The sequence below is a fragment of the Rhipicephalus microplus genome, chromosome 8 (genome assembly GCF_043290135.1).
Source record: "Rhipicephalus microplus isolate Deutch F79 chromosome 8, USDA_Rmic, whole genome shotgun sequence".
Taxonomy (NCBI): Eukaryota; Metazoa; Arthropoda; class Arachnida; order Ixodida; family Ixodidae; genus Rhipicephalus; species Rhipicephalus microplus.
This window is the reverse complement of record NC_134707.1, coordinates 34,819,414-34,834,445: the sequence shown is the minus strand read 5'-3', so window position 1 is coordinate 34,834,445 and position 15,032 is coordinate 34,819,414. Positions and strand designations below refer to the sequence as shown.

At 43.2% G+C, this 15,032-nt stretch overlaps 1 long non-coding RNA gene across 1 annotated transcript in view; it reads left to right on the top strand.

The window, feature by feature from the left end:
- Nucleotides 1-1,412: 1,412 nt before the first annotated feature.
- The window catches only part of LOC119165761 (uncharacterized), a 46,629-nt gene continuing 33,009 nt past the window's right edge, over nt 1,413-15,032 (top strand). Inside the window, exons 1-2 of the long non-coding RNA XR_012885293.1 lie at nt 1,413-1,547; nt 5,902-5,937. This is a non-coding gene — a long non-coding RNA (uncharacterized LOC119165761). The remainder of the gene's footprint in view (nt 1,548-5,901; nt 5,938-15,032) is intronic.

Genomic DNA, 15,032 nt, shown 5'->3' with positions numbered 1-15,032 from the left:
TGGTAATACAACTGATGAGGTAGTGGCATCAAGTAGTGAAATATCCTTTTATATATCCTAAGGTTATGTAATTACGTTACTTTTTCAGCCATTTTGTGGTACTTCGCATGAAACATTTTCTGTATTTTTAATCTATGCCATCATGCCTCCAGCAATATAGTGCTCCTATGTTTTCCTGAAAGTAAAGCAACATTGATAAATAAAACACAGAGAACCAAATCTTATTGCGATCATTTCCTGCGCCCAAGCATGCTCGTGTTAGCTAGTACCATATCAAGCTTCCTTTAAAAAGTTGCAGCTTTGCCGCAAAGACGAAGCAATGAACGCGATAGCAACAAATTGGAAGGTCACGCGCAGAATTGCAAGCAGATCGAAACATGTCCCGCATTCCTCACGCACAAATGACACACGAAACGTACTCACAGGCGAATAGGCGTCTCATTTGTTACTTCGGTGTGTCTGAAAAGCTCACCCTTTTTCACGAACGGAGACTGTGCAACGATTGCAGTGACCTTTGTGCGCCCGGTAAGTACAACAGAATCGTTCTGGTGAAAGCCCAGGGTCAGTTGAGACGTACGATTGTCCCCACCACGAGATAAGTGCGCGCGTTAGCGTGAAGTGCACCCTGCTTCCTCTCCACGGGGCAAAGTAAGCGTGGGAGATAAGAGCGAGCGCCGCCGTGCCGTGACAATGTGGTGACGCACGCTCAATGCGCCATCTTGCTGGTAATATTGAAAACACGATCGTTCCCCGATAGCAAAATAATTATTGTACATAATTTCTTACTCGATTAGAGAAAGGGCGTGAACAGTGCGCAGATGGACGAGACTAAGAAAGGGTAGTCTTTACTCTTGCTTCGAAAACAAAGTAAGCAGATGTTTCATTCATCAATGAACTGACACACTAAATTACTAACTCAAAACTTTCACTGTGAGACATTCCGAGTATGAACCTACATAAAGAGACCTTTCTTTTTCAGCACAAGAAACAAGATATGGTTGCTCTCGAAACCCCTCCATGCGGATTCAAGTGGCAGATGCAAACGTTTGCTTTTGAGAAGGCGAGTCAGGTGAAGCCGCAGCTTGCCTGTCAATAGCGAAACATGAAAGACACAAAAAAAAACAAGCGCTTGATTTTTACTCATCACATGAAATACACGAGGTCATGTGGAAAAATTGTGGCAAGCTAAATAGATAAAACTTCAATATCAGGACACAGTGGTAATAAACAAGTACCAATAGCTATGACATTTACAGACGTTCTTAAAGACCTACAGAAAAACTTACCTACCTTTAGGTACGGAAAGACCTACCTTCAGGTAGCGACAATATGAATGTTTCCAACTTGTTTTTATTGTCACGTGGCCTTAACGTATTGTTCCACTATTTAGGCAGCTGTTCAGACTCATACACGTTTTATGTATACTATGCGCTTCTGTGAGTTGACCATGATTCATAAATCGGTCCTGCTTGCGCTTTTTACATTCGCACTTGGCTATGGCTTTGCAACCAAAAACGCTAAAGTCAATCTTACTGCGTTTGAATTTGGTAAGTTTTGAACCACCGGTGCATTGACATTTCATGTCATGGTATCGCTCATGCCACATCAGCCACTTAGCAAAGGGATCTATAGAAATTCTGCCACCCCCTAATATGCGTGCTATGAATCTTCACTTGACAAGAGCCAAAAAATGCAGCCTATATAATGCTGATCCCAATCGGTCCCACCTTTCACGCTTCCCTGATATGTATTGTAAAATACAATCTAAAAATGATATTTTGTACTTGTACAGCATAAAAATCTCAATTATTACGTTTTCATAATGAGGTGCAACACATCGAGTGTTCGTGATTTTTTCGCATACTCGTTTTTATCTCTCCATTCTTAAACTTGATATAATTAATACACGCGTCATGCATCGGTTGGAATCAAGGATACCTCATACTTTTTTGCCATAGCAATTATACGAGACACTCAGCCTGTTTTTGCTGTCGCAGTCACTGTCATGTCCCGTATTACGCACAGAATGTTAATATTGCTCGTGCAGTGCATATTCTACGTCCAAGTAAAGGCTCACAAGATTTGTGAATGAATGTGGCCGAAGCAGAGTTGACACTAGCTGGGCATTTTCATCGTAGGAGGTGATAACATTGCCCGACAAGCAACGCCTGCCACACATTCATCTTCAAAAATACAAGAAGCACATCACCCAGCTTTCGTAGAGCTAAAAATCACGAAATAGGGGTGGCGAGAAAAGGAAGCACGCCGCGTCACTCGAGGAGCGACCACGAACTTTGACTGTCGTGGCACGATGGTGAGTGCTGGCACCGGTGCAATTTCTACTAAGTCAGTAGACGACTGATACACGTGCTCTGCTCTCTCCACTTCAGGTTGAGACGCCAGATAGCATGAAAGTCAATTCGCTGCTTATAGCAACTATACTAGCTTAAACAAGCGTTCTTTGGAGTTATGTGAGATCGGGTCCAAAAAACGTTAACTGTTCACCCTATTTTGTCTAACATTCTCTTTTGTTGCTATAACGATAAATATTTGCTTCGTCATTGCAGCGAAACAAGTTCTTTATTGCTTTTTAGAGGTAACTTTTTTCTTAACATATAGTTTCGCACAACTCTTTCTTTCTGCAGACATCGCTGGCGTACTGCAGGTAATTAAAGCAGAACAGTTTGTAACGAATGTGAAGTTTTCCGAACCCTGTGACGTGAAATGCGCTGGGCATGCCACGCTTCAATATGTGTGTGCGTCTTTCACTGTGACCTTATTTCTGGAGTGGTGACCCACATGTCCTATTCGTGAGTTTCTGGTTCAGTGTTCTGCGTGAGTTTCGGTTTAGGCCACACGAGATCCCACCGCCAGAGCACCGAGCAGCAGCGCATGCTCCGAAGGCACGCTACTTTGGAAGAATGTTTTCAGCGCTTGTGCGATTTCAAGCCTGTCAGCCACTTCCGGTCACTTAAAACACTGCAAAAGTTTTAACCGTGAGTACCATGAATATTCCGAAAAATCACGGAGACAACTCTCACCATAATTACTGGCCCCAGCGTGTACCTCGACGACATTATTGTGTCAAGAAACGCCATATCAACACAACGAAAGGCAAGACCAAGTGTTGTGAAGACTCAGTAATATGGGCCTGCACTTACAGAAAGTCAAATTACGATTTTGGGGGGAGGGGTGAATTGTGAAGTTTGTAGGACATCGCATGGATGAACAAAGTGTACATACAACTGGAGCGAAGGTTAAAATCATGGATGCAGTATAGTAGAAAAATAGATTTTAGCTCTAAGCATATTGAGGCCTGCTTGCTTTCTACAACCGCTTTTTCAACAACAGAGTGATAGGGGCCTCATCACTGTACACGTGTTTGCATAAGGAAACACAATGGGTATAAAAGAAGGAGCACCAAAATGCATTCAAGGAGCTAAAGAAACTCCTTCGCGATAGCTCGGTGCTTGTTCACTATGGCGAGCGCAAACCACTTCTATCATGAGACGCTTCACCCTATAATGTTGGCGCTGTTCCATCGCAAGTACATGAAATCGGAAAAGAAGCACCATTGCTTTTGTGTCCCGAGAGTTTAGCAAAGCGAAACTAAACTATGCAAAACTAGATCGGGAAGGACTTGCCGTGATATTCAGTGTTGATCACTACCAGAAACTTATAAATGCAAAACATAGGACTATTACAACTCATCACCAACCGCTCCTCAGCATTCTCGGGCACGGGTCTTACGCATCCCCTTTCGTCCAACTGACTCGTCGGAATGGCGGAATGGGTCCTCACTGTGCGCTTTGCAGCACCTGTACACACTGCATCCTATAACAACAGTCCACTATGCATACCTCATACTAAACGACCTCATACAGACAACCATCGCCTATAGAGCTCGAACGTTTTGTCACTATGTCGCCAGTGAACTGCTATTGTGCAGTCTTGAACAAATTCCAGACAATTTCTTCATCGCTGAAGCCTCTGATATAAATTCAGCGGCCATATCATTGACAAGGTTAAATCTCTCGCTTTCCCCAGAGCAATGAAAAACAAGCATTTTGCTGTTTACATCTGCTTTGCATATGCGGAGAAAATAGTGACTCTAAATTGTTACATTTTTTTTGAACTCCTGATGCATGCCACTGTATTTAGAAATAGCAATATCATTACTTCATGTGCAAAGATGATATCATAAAGCTCTGTGCTGTAGAAGTCAATTTCAGTACAACAGTTTTAAAAACTGCGAAATGTGCCTATGGCCACACATGCACCACTAGTATACTGAATTTAATGTGCTTGACGTTATTCGCAATGACATCGCGAGCAGAGTGCAGCAAAAAATGCATTTAGCAGCGTGAGAGAACAATCATGATCAAAAATAATAATATTAATACTAATTGTAGGGGTTGAATCTCGCGAAACAACCATAAGAATATGAGAGACGCCGTAATAGAGGGCTATGAGAATTTCGACCACCTGGGGTTCTTAAATGCGCGCCTAAGAGAGAAAGAACATAAGGAGAAAGGTATGGAGGTTAACCAGGGCTGAGCCCCGGTGGGCTACGTGGGCCTCAAGCATTTTCGCCTCCACTGAAATTGCGGCTGCCGCAACCGCGATTTCATCTTGCGACCTGCGGGTTGGTAGACGAGTGCCTTAGCCACTAGACCACCATGGCGGGTGGCCACAATTAACAAGCAAAGTTGTTGTAGAAATATTTCGCATGGGTTTAGTGATAAAAAAAAGAAACGAACACAGGAGTAGTGACGAAGCCAGAGGAAAATCAAACCACGCGAACTTATGGCAGCCACAAGTACTCGCTTGAATACTACACATAGCCAATTTAGCGACCAAATAGATACATTGAACTTTTTTGTTTGTGTATTTGATTTAGAATGGTTGGAAAACAAAACTGCAGCATGTGGCCACCAAATTTAGTTTTGTTCTTGTCAAATATCTAAGGTTCTAAGTGACTAAATTTATGCAAGAAATATGTTGATGTAAGAACGCCATTTGTGTTAAATGGTGATCATTCTTTATTTGTCTAATTAGGTATATGCACCAAAGCCTTTATATAAAAACACAATTCTTGTAGTTGTCAGTTCTGCAAACAATGGAGCAGCATGCCAAAGATATTGTGCCAACTGCACATGCGTAGCACGTATCAGCTAGTTTGCAGTGACTGACGGGAAAGATTAGCCAGCACGTGGCTGTGTTGTCGAGGACTCTACTCTATTGCTGAAGGTGTGTCACAAATACGGTGCTATATTTTGGAGACATTCCTAGCACAGATATATAGACATGGTGCTGGCGAGTTGCCCTGTGAGACCACTTTAGGAGCATTGTACAGGGTGGAGGCAAGCTTTCGTGCACGTTGATGCTGTAACCTCTGGCGGGTCAGCTGGCAGTTTTTTAACACCAACAGTTTTGAATATTTTCAGCTGAAGTCATACCCTGGAGTAGTATTGCGTATTGAACTAGAGAAAAAACGCTGAAATAAGTGAAATCATACTATTAGATGTGCGGAGGTACTTATGATAGAAACGCGCGGTACCTATTGCGCGCGGTACTTGACAATCCCGTCACATAGTTTAGAAGAAATGTACGCGAAGCTGTGTGAAAGATGGTATTTCTATTTTAGAAATTTTAGACTGGATGAGGGCTAGTTTGAATTGTTACGTTGATGAAACACCACTGTCTTTGTTTCCTCTGCGCTGATCTTACGGTAACAGCTTGTCGTTCACCTGCGTATTTTTGCAAGTGTTTTATGGCTTCGATGTGACATTTTGGACGTATGAAGCCAAGAAACTTTAATTGCCTTAGAACAACATATTGATGCAAACGTTTTGTTTCATGATAGGCAGTATAATATACACTCCATTTTATTATTTACAGAGTGCAACAAAAGCGTTCACTGTATGTATCCTGATGGTAAGCTACCTTGATTCCTAGCATTTGGCTTCATTTTTCCACGTGATCTGGTTTTCGATGTATTATATTCAGGAGTGTTCAAATGCTTAAAGGCCATTCTCCTATAAATTATATGCAATAGTGGCCTGAGAACTTCTGATTACACCTTTGTGTCACACAGGATGTAAACAGAAGCGCTTATATTTAATGGTACTGAAATTAAGATTATGCATCTGATTGTCTATATATTGTCAAGGCTCCGAGGTCGACGGTACGTACGGTGGGTTTCCTTTAGGGTAGCTGGCTCTCCGCTGTCGTCCGCATAGCCGATCTTCACCAGTGAGGGGACGCATTAAGAGAGAAAGAACGAATGTTTATTTACGTGATATTTGAAAGATGAAACTGTACATGGATTCAGAGATTATTAATAACATGTCTTCGGCTTATATAGCCCGCCGTTCCTTACATGGAAATCCGAAGAAGACGGTGACCACTCTTGCCACAAATCAGGTGACAAAGTCTCAGTGGTCCATCCACCAGAAAGGGCGCAGTTATTGCACCACACGTCTGGTCGAAATTGTCCAATGGTAGCACAAGTGACGCACCTGGCCCATGCCTTGAAGGCACCACAGGGCGAGGAGGTAGAGTCCGGAGAGAGAAAGTTGAGCTCCTCCGGGGAGATGGCCACTGACCCGAACGTCAGCAGTGTTGCATGGCTGCTTTCAGCTACAGGCTTTTGAAACTCTCTCGAACATGGCAGTCCAAACACTCGATCCCTGGAAGTGGTTCTTAAGAGAGAAAGGAAGAGAAAAGTGATCCCCGTAACTGTCTGCTTCATCGAGCGACACCTCAACACTAGCTCACAAGGAATGGGGGTGAGGAGGGATTAAAAGGTTAGGAGTAAATATGTCAAAAAGAGGAAGAGGCGTGAGGTGGTAAGCCAGAGAGAGCTATGACAAATCGAGGGGATAGGAGATATAGGAAAGATGGAAACACGGTCACAGGAGTCCGAGCACAGGGCACCACTTGCGAGAGCTCTTGTCGGCGTCAGTAGATGGCGTAGAGCAAGACGAGTCGGTCAGACCTACACTGTCGTTGAAGGTCGTCGGCGTCAGGAGATGACGTAGCGCGAGCCCAGTCGGCCAGAGCTACGCTGACGCCGGAGATCACGAGGGCACAACCAGACGGCACGGAATCCAACAAGCGAGTCCGCTCGATCCCTGAAAACTGCTTCTTCGACGCATTCCCAAGCTTCCGGGCTGTCGTTGCTTTTGTGGCAATTTCGCGTCGGCGACAACAGCCGAGTCGAGGTGTACACTTCCAGAGAACCACCACATTGGCGCCGTCCCACGCTGTTCGAGCCCGTTAAAAAAAAAAGGTTGTCTCGCGAAGCTTTCGTTGAGGCCCGACCACTACTGGGAACCTCTACAGGACAGCGTCTAGCCTACTCTACTCCGATGAGGAGAAAGCCTTCTTACATACCGGCTTACACACAATGACGTCTGCTGAGACGAACTGCCGGGCCAAACGTAACAATATTGAACTTCAGCTAGGGCCTAAAGGTTGCTGCTGTCAAGTTTAATTATTCTTCTTATTTGGACTCCGAACAGACTTGACTCTTCGGGAAAAGCCTAGTTTCATGAAGACGGCTCAGTGTGGCTCAACAGAGGCCTATCAGAGTGGGCTGTAGGTTGATAAGTGATCTTCTGGTATTTATGAATTAGTAGTAATAATTAGTAAGTGTTCACTGAAGTGGCTGAACTTTGGGTAGCCAGCACATCTGTAATATATTGATACGAGGAGTTACCCAGCACCTCCACCGAAAAATATCTTACGGGGAGTATTTACTGAGGGGTCGTCAGTCAGTATCAGGGCGAGATGACACTGCACAGAGCAAACAGAATGCTAGTCAACGTCAACACAGCAAGCCAGACTCCGCCTCACTACAACAAAAACGTCGTCCCTTCAGCGTCATTTCAGCGTCTCTGCCAGAGCGGTATTCCCGTACCCGTGACAATATATTAACCACATTAGCTTGTATATTATTGCAATACTGTTAAAGAACTTGTGTCAAAGAAATCTTGTCGTCAGCATTGCCGTCATTGGTTGTGAACAAAAATGAACGAGAAACGTGCTTCGCTCGCGAATGCAAAATATAGTAAAGTCTGTCAAAGGCGTATCATCCAGGAAAAGGGGGCAAGAGGTGCGTAACCCCCCCCCCCCCGACTGAGAAACGTTGGGGGGCTGAGCCCTTTCGACAGTGCACCATGGTCACTCTTTGCTGTATGCTGGGGAAACTAACCAAGTAAGCCGAAGTTTCACATCGATACAGTAATCACTCAATTTCATTATTACGGGAGAATGAAAATGTTATCAGGCAATGTTACGACACAGCAAAATTTCGCCAGCATTTTCACTGTGATTATTGTTCTTTCAGGCTCTTTGCGGTGTGGGTCGCCACTGTGACGTTTTCGCGTTTTGTGCTGTAGCATTGCAGAGCAGGCAAGCGCTGAGCGGGGCCCTGTACTATTACATCACTTGTTGATGCTTTCATTCTGCTGTGACTTGTTGATGCAGTTACCGATGGGAACGAGCAAACTGTTTAGGGACCGGTCAAAGCATTTGCTGCTTCCGGAAAATAATTTTCTTCGAAAAGAATATACCATCACCCCTGCGATGTCGAAGCTGTTGCGAGCCGATGCGTGTGACAAATCGTTTTTGATGTTTAAGTTTTTCCGTACTGAAAGGCTAGAAACTTTTTCCGCTTTAGTCTATGATAAACCTGATCAGCCTTGCTTATGGTAAATTGGAGCCATAGCAAATTGACCACAAATAAAGCAGTGAACTCGTGCTCGGTAGGAAGCGCAGCTTTTAAGCTTGCCCCACAAACTTGACCCACCGGACCAGAGCGAAGGTTAAATACCATTGTTTTACAGCGAAATGTGTTATGAAATCAGAATTCGGGTCACGCGCGGTGCCGTAGTTATCCGCCGCCACCGGTGTCCGTAACCACATCGCACGAAATTAGAAAAAAATAGCTAGTACCAATGACACAGTGTGGCTCGAACCCGGGTCCGCTGGGTGCCAGCCCAATATGCTACCACGGAGCCACGCTGGTTTTTTCCTTATTTATTGCCTTCTTGACTACAGGTCAAGCTAATATGACAATCACTATCACACGTGTTTCATGCGTGATAACGCATCAAACAGGCATATTACATCTTCAACACAGTCGGTAGTCGATGATGATGATGATGATGATGATGATGATGATGATGATGATGATGATGATGATGATATATGGTGTTTTTTGGTGCAAGGGCCATTTGTTGGCCAAAGAGCGCCATTTCATCTTACTAAAAATATGAACAATAAGCGGCCGTATAAGGGCCATAAAATTCCTCGCGATAAGGCGGGTAAGAACATACAAGTAATAAAATGATGACCATGCCGTGAAAGATGTGTGTGGTGTGAATGATGACAAAAGTGCACAGTCGGTAGTCGAACTTTTATAACAGCTTCCACGAAACACTCATTAACGGATAGAACTCTCGCATCACAGTGTCTGCACTATAGCATACTACGCCAAACCGAATGAAGACCGAGTAAAAATATAACCCAAATTTTGCACAGAGCTATCACAAGGCAAAAAACGAATTCCATAAGATTGCCAACGAGTTCCACGCACCAGCGCGGCTCAGTAAGATTTACCTCTTACTGAGCCACGCTTTTGCGTGGGACTCGTTGGCAATCTTGCCTTAGGCAGGCTTGATGTAGAGAAAGCAATCGCGTTAATACAACTTAGAAAACGTTTTAAAACAGCGAAAGACCAACCCGTCATCGCGCAGTGTGAATGGCGTAACGAGTGGGTCGTCCAATGCTCCAACCCATTACAAAAGCTTCTTCTTGTTCACCTATCAACTGTGGCGCATACCCACTTCAGGCACAAATAGCACAGCGAAAGCCGGCCTACTAAAAAAAGATTAACCATTATAGCCATAGTGGGTATCAAGCAAGTGTGCTTGCAGCACCTACCCTATGAGTGTTTAGAAAAGGCTCTGAAAGGCCGTTCTTCTAGCTTACGCGGTGACTGTTCTGCGCCTATCTCGGAGACCTGGCGTTCTTTAGCACTATGGAGGCTTAGTCAGGAATTGGGCGAATTGTTTTCTCACTGAACTTGAATTGTCCTTTACAGCTCAAAATACACCTCGGAAAGCAAAGTACACACGCGCAGTGCTGCTTATTTTTCTCTATTTTTTTTTCTCTTAGCAAGTATGAGCCCACAAAGACGTATACGCGCAAAAACTACTAAACATCGTAATGCTGCATGTGGAAATATTATATTAAACTCATAATCCATCTCACCAGCTGCTATATGTAGCCCCTGCTTATGGTATTGGCCGCTAGAGTACTTGAATTACTTATTGAAAGAGATGCTCTCCGGTTTCGGGACGTCTAGTAACAAGCAGGCAATTTTATGGCACACAGAAACTTTTAAATGTGGAAGAACCAATGCAAAACGGCATGCAGTATAAAATAGTTTATGTACTTATTTTTTGCGTGGTCATGCATACGTGGTCATTATGTGATTGATCATTTTTGCGTCATTTGTTGCCTGGCGTAACAAGCTGGTGCAGTGTGCATGACAAAGACTGTTTACACCAATATTCTCTCAAGGTTCCCCTCAAGCTGCTCAGTCTAGAGTTTTCGTCTGGTCTTCGCGCAACCTCTTTCCGCAATAAACTCAACTGAATTCAATATGCAGCTAACGACCATTTCGAAAGGAAGAAATGAAAGATAGTTTAACGCTATAATCGCCCATTTTTTGTTCTCTCAAAAGAAAATTTTGTTTACACCGTTTGTGTTGGTGCATTCATGCAGACGCCTGGGAGTATTTTAAGAAATTTCGATCCAGATACAATGAATGTAAACAATGGACTACGCCTCTAACACCACACATGATACACTTTTAGAGAAAACAATGGAGAAGTTGATTATAACTGAGTAACAGTAATATAACAATATCAATATTAATAATAATTGCGTGCTCGAGATACATTATTCAGACTATTAGCGAATAAGGGTAATTACATTACACGAATGCCTGAATATATACAAGACAGTGTATAATACTTGTGAAAAAAATGTAACAGCAATCATTTCTTGAAAAAAAAACATGGTTGATCCCTCTGTCAGAGGCATCAGCATACAACACGAAAGTAAAACGCGCCTTTACAGGGGTAATCTAATTTTTACTGTTTACGGACAAAGAAAGTTTTGCCGAATATATGTTTTGGTGTTTGGCAGCTATAGCTCCGTTCGACGTTAATGTATCCTAGTTTACGCTTGGTACATTTCCATGCTGACGACTAACTTCCATGATGAATTTATTAAGCTTTTGTGGTATCTGTAGATGTCAACCGCCAAAGCATAATCTGAGAAATATGCTTGATAGCAAGATGAGCGTCACATATTGAACGTGGAAATTGGGTCCTTGGCCTGTTAAAGTATGATTGAACTTCAACTTCGTGGTATCTAAGAATGCGTGTCGGGTCACCTCTTTGTATGCAAATTTATATCCATGTGCGAGCACGTCAATGAAGTTCTCTCTGCTGATATATATATATATATATATATATATATATATATATATATATATATATATATATATATATATATATATATATATATATATATATATATATATATATATATATACATGTGACGTATGAAGCGATTGTTGGTAGAGGCCGCGAAGGAAGTGCAGTATAGAATAAACATGGGGTATGAGCCAGGCCACGTCACCTAATCATCTTTTGCGTCACACCAAGTCGACAGCATGAAGACCTGCCAGCCCCTTCATCAGTCGCACATCATCGACAAGGTTCTCCGCAAGACACCCTGACCGTAAGTGGACTACCAAACCAGCATATAGCAGTACACATCGACGAGCATCATGACAGAATCATCGACCGACCTTCCCTTACCCAAGTACACCGGAGCAATGGACGATGGACCTGTACAGGAATGGTTCAACCTGTTCGAGCTCCACGCTACCGCTGCATCGGGGTCGGAACGGGAGATCGTCATCAACTTTACTGGCTACATCTCAGGTGAGGCATTCAAATTTTACCTCACCTGCATCTTCGACAACGATGAGTCTTGGAAAAAGATCAAAGAAGAAATGATCACCCGTTTCAAAGAATACGATGAAGATCTGTCCATACCTCACCATACCTCAACAAATGTTAAAATGTTTCTTTAAGATATGGTTCACATTTGGAGCTGAGGCCGCATGTGTCAAAATTAGATTAGTCCGCGAACAATCTTTGGGTCTTTTGTTAGTACTCAGCAGGCCTGAACGGTCAAGCTCTTCTGCGCGTTTGATGGCATCTGTGATTATGCTGGCTGGATAGCTCTGTTTTTCGAGCGCGCTCCGAAGTCACAATCGGTCACATGCGGCCTCAGCTCCAAATGTGAACCATATCTTAAAGAAACATTTTAACATTTTAATACAGAGCGAGCGGCTCAAAGGAATCTTTACAGAACAACCACGCGTGGTCTACCGACGATTGCGGAACCTTCGTGATTTACTAACCTCATCTAAAACCACGTGTTCACATCATGAAGGCTGTCATCCCTTCAACAAACCACGTTGCAAAGTGTGCGCGCACATGACGACATCTAAAACAGTTTCAAGTACATCGTCCAGTTTTTCTTTAAAGATAAATGGGAACTACACGTGTGATAGTATCAACGTCATCTATCTTCTCGAGTGTTCAACATGCGGTGCTCAGTACATAGGTCAAACAGAGACAAGTTTCAGAATTCGTTTTAATAATCACCGTGCACATGCCGTAAGCCTCCCTAATCTACCGCTGTCGAAGCACGTCAGTATGCCTGGCCATGGTTTCGACAAAATTAGGGTCACTATTATTCAGTCCGGTTTCAAGACAAATCACGATAGGGAAGTGAGGGAATCCTTCTTGATCCACAAATTTAACACCATTCGTTCAGGTATCAATGAAAACGTAGGAAAGCTCACCTGCCTCGCACTATAACAACACGACTTCTTAGATTAGTAAAATATTTTAGTGTATATTAAATTGTATATTAGTCAACCGTGGTTTCTTTGCTTCTGAGCTCTTTTACATGTCCTGCCAACCATACTGTGCCCCACGTGTCGATGCGCAAGGAAATTTGAAACTTGTATATTCATGCACCCGTCACATGTCAGTAATGTCAACACAAGGTTCTGACAGATTACCATTTTTTACTTTGATTGTCCTAGCTGCTATACCGAGAGTTCATCACGTGAGCCTATAAAAGCGGCTGCATTGTATCATACCTACTTACTCTGACGAAGGCCGTGCCACGGCCGAAGCGTTAGTAAATACGATCCTTTTCTTATGTGCTATCTGCAAGTTATTGCAATATATATATATATATATATATATATATATATATATATATATATATATATATATATATATATATATATATATATATATATATATATATATATATATATATATATATATATGACAGGTGAGGTAAGTTGGACCTTCCCGCCACCACCCCCCCTCCGTCACGGAAGAGTTGGTACGCCACTGAAGCCGGTCATAATAGGAATAGAATCCAACAACCTATGCATTAAACATCCTCTCATTATACGCCATTGCTTGAAATTGTTTCGCAAAAAGAAAAGAGAAGCAGAAGCCCCTAGAAATGCGTCATATAGTGTGAGTAAGCACTCAAACAGATGTAACGTTGTGTGACAGAAAAGTAGAACTTCCGACCGAGGGTGTTGCCATGTCAATATCGCAACTAGCGGGCGATTGGATGGCTCACCTGCTACAAAGTGCTAGGACGTACGGAGTTATCATCATCAGAAACATCAACAATATGTGCAGCTGCTCGAATTGCATAACAAACGCGTAAGGAGCCCTTATTTAACTCTCACAAATTTCTAGCACGTGTGTAGCCCAACCTAATAATCGCGTCTCATTTCAACTGTTAAGAAAACCTTCAAAAATAATACGAATACGATAGAATATCCAACAACAATTGATATTTACCGAATTTCGGCGTTGGCCGCGCCTCTATCTATGTTAAAGATATTCACATTTTCTACGAACCATCACGGCATCCGCAGAAAAGACGGGTGACGGGCACCCCTGCGTTTATGTTCGGTTAACAGGTGACTCTCCCCTCGCTGAACCAGACTGACGCTTGCGAGACTATATGGCGAGGTTCACAATACAGGAATAGAGAGTGGTCAATGCGTGAACTCAGTGGCCGAAGTGGCAGTGACGAGACCTTTTGACAACGAACGTAGACGCTCGGATCCCTAAAGCACTGGTAAGTAAACGTATTATGTTATATAAAAGCCCATAGACTGTGAATTATTATTGTGATCAAACCGTTTTTGCAACAGTCTACTTCAAAATTCACGCTTATTTAGTATACATTCGTACGATCGAACTTTGCTTGTTTTCAGACTTGACGACCACCGTTATAAATATCGGCGCTTTGCTTGTCGTAGTAGCCATACACTAAAACATTATTGGTTCCTTTGTCACAATAACATAGTTGTGTAATGGAAGGCTCTGTCAGTGGCTTGTGTGATTGTAAAACAGGTATAATCAGCCATAATAAAGTGAGCACAGTCACTTGCATAGCGAAATTTTAAGGGAAACGCCTTGATACCTCATCCGGTGCGAAAAATGACTGCTTTCCCGTGTAGGCGGCGCCAGCAGGATTGATGGAAAAATCATCACTGCATGATAGCATCATCATATGACGCTCTAATAACGTCACAGAGCGCCGAAATTAGTGACTCTGTTGTGGCGTCGCATAGTGACTCCACCTCATGAAATCATCGCTTGGTCAAGGGTGGGCTGATTGTGGACATAACGTGAAACCAGGTAATCTCCCTCCTGTTCTGAAGGTGTTGCAAAACCACGTTACGTGCAGATGGCTTTCCGTGGGTTGAGAGGCTGGATCGGCTGAGAAAAAAATTACTGAGGCGGCCCCCCAAAGCTCAAGGCTGAACAACCAGCTCTGGGCTGTCCAGCTGGCCGAGTTGTCGCCCGAGTCCAGGGACTCGGAGCTGC